We start from the raw sequence: 2,375 nt of genomic DNA on the forward strand, positions 1-2,375 counted from the left end.
CATATATAGAAATGCTATAGATTTTTGGATATTGATTTTTTATCCTGCCACTTTACTGTATTCACTTATTACTTCAAGGAGTTTTTTCATGGAGACCTTTGGGTCTTCTAAATATACCATCATGTTATCTGTGAATAAAGATATTTTCAACACTTCTTTGCCTATTCTAAGGCCTTTTGTATTGTTCTCTTTGATTGCATTAGCTAAGACTTCCAGTACTATATTAAAGAGCAGTGAAGAAAGTGGGCAGTCTTGCCAAGTACCCGTTTTTAGCGGAAAAGTTTTTATCTTTTCCCTATTCAGTATGATGTTAGCTGTAGGTTTTTCATAAATGGCTTTTATTGTGTTGAGAAATGACCCTTCTATACCATTCTAATTGAGGGTCTTAATCATAAAAGGATGTTGTATTTTATCAAATGCTTTCTCTGTATCAATAGAAATGATCACATGGTTTTTATCTTTGTTTATGTTAATGTGGTGTATTACATTTATGGTCTTGCATATGTTGAACCACTCTTGCATCCCTGGGATAAAGTCTACCTGGTCGTGATGAATAATCTTTGTTATATATTGTAGTTTTCCTTTTTTGTCATGTCCTTATCTGTTTTGGGCATGAGGATGATGGAGGCTTCATAAAATGAATTTGGAAGGTTTCTTTCCTTTTGAAACTTTAGAAATAATTTTAGTAGGATAGGGGTTAACTCTTCCTTAAAAATTTTGTAGAATTTAGAAGTGAAGCCATCTGGACCTGGCCTTTTCTTTGTTGGGAGGTTATTTATTACTGATTCAATCTCCTTGCTTTTTATGGGTCTATTCAGGTTCTCTATGTCCTCCTGATTCAATCTCGGTAGATTATATGCATCCAGGAATTTGTCCATCTCCTCCAAGCTATCTTGTTTGTTGGCATATAGTTGCTCAAAGTATCCTCTAATGATATTTTGTATTTTTGCTATGTCTGTTGTTATTGCCTGTTTCGTCACATACTTGATTTATCTGGTTTCTTTCTTCTTCTTGATCAGTCTAGCCAATGGTGTGTTGATCTTGTTAATCTTTTTAAAGAATCAGCTTTTGCTTTCATTTATTTTCTATATTTTTTAATTCATTTATTTTGGCTTGAAACTTCAGTATTTTTGCCTGGCATTTTTGGAATTTGTTATTGTTTTTTTAGTCCCCTGAGGTATGATGTTAGGTTATCTATTTGCCATCTTTCCATCCTTTTCTTATGTGCACTAATTGCTGTGAATTTCCCTCTTATGACTGCTTTTGCCATGTCCCATAGACTATGGACACTTGTGTACTCATTATCATTTGTTTTCATAAATTTTTCGATTTCAGACTTAATTTCTTTAGTAGTGAAGAAGTCATTCAGAAGTAGGTTGTAAAGTTTCCATGTGTTTGTGTATTTTCGAGGGTATTTCTTGAAATTAATCTTGAGTTTAATTCCATCATGGTCAGAGAAAATGCTGGATATAGTTTTTATGCCTTTGAACCTGTAAAGGCTTGATTTGTGTACTAACATATGATCAATCTTTGAAAATGTTCCATGCCGGGGTGAGAAAAATGTATATGTTGTGGACATAGGGTAGAATGTTCTATAGATAGCTGTCAAGCCCATTCAATGTATAGTATCATTTAGGTCCTGTATCTCTCTATTTATTTTCTGCCTGGAAGATCTGTCTAAAGGAGATAATGGGGTGTTAAGATCTCCAACAATTATACTATCTCTCCCTATCTCTCCTTTTAGCTCCAGTAGTCTTTCCTTCACTTATTTAGGTGCACCTGAATTGGGTGCATAGATATTTATAAGTGTTATGTCTTCTTGATGGATTATTACATTTACTATTACATAATGCCCTTCTTTGTCTCTTCTTACAGTTTTTCTCTTGAAATCTATTTTGTTTGAAATCAATATCACCACTCCAGTCCTTTTTTGATTTCCATTTGCACAGAATATCTTTTTCCAGCCTTTTAGTTTTAGTTTATTTATGTCTTTATCCGTAAGGTGAATTTCTTGTAGGCAACAAATAGAATGTTTCCAGTTTTTATCCATTCAGCCAGTTTATGTCTCTTAATTGGAGAATTTAATCCATTGACATTCAATGTAATTATCGATATTTCTGTACCTGTTCCTTTCATTAAGTGAGCCATTTTCTTGATTGCTTTTATTATTCATATAACTGTCTGTCTGACTTTTATTTTTCCTGGTATAGCACTCCCTTCAGAATCTCTTGAAGAGCTGGTCTGGAGTTGGTAAATTCCTTCAAATTTTGTTTATCCAAGAATGTTTTTTATCTTTTTTTTCCCATATGAAAGATAATCTTGCTGGGTATAGTATTCTTGGTTGAAATTGTTTTTCATTCAACACTTTGACTATA

The sequence above is a fragment of the Tupaia chinensis genome, unplaced genomic scaffold, assembly GCF_000334495.1.
Source record: "Tupaia chinensis unplaced genomic scaffold, TupChi_1.0 Scaffold142543_1, whole genome shotgun sequence".
In the NCBI taxonomy this organism is placed as follows: Eukaryota; Metazoa; Chordata; class Mammalia; order Scandentia; family Tupaiidae; genus Tupaia; species Tupaia belangeri.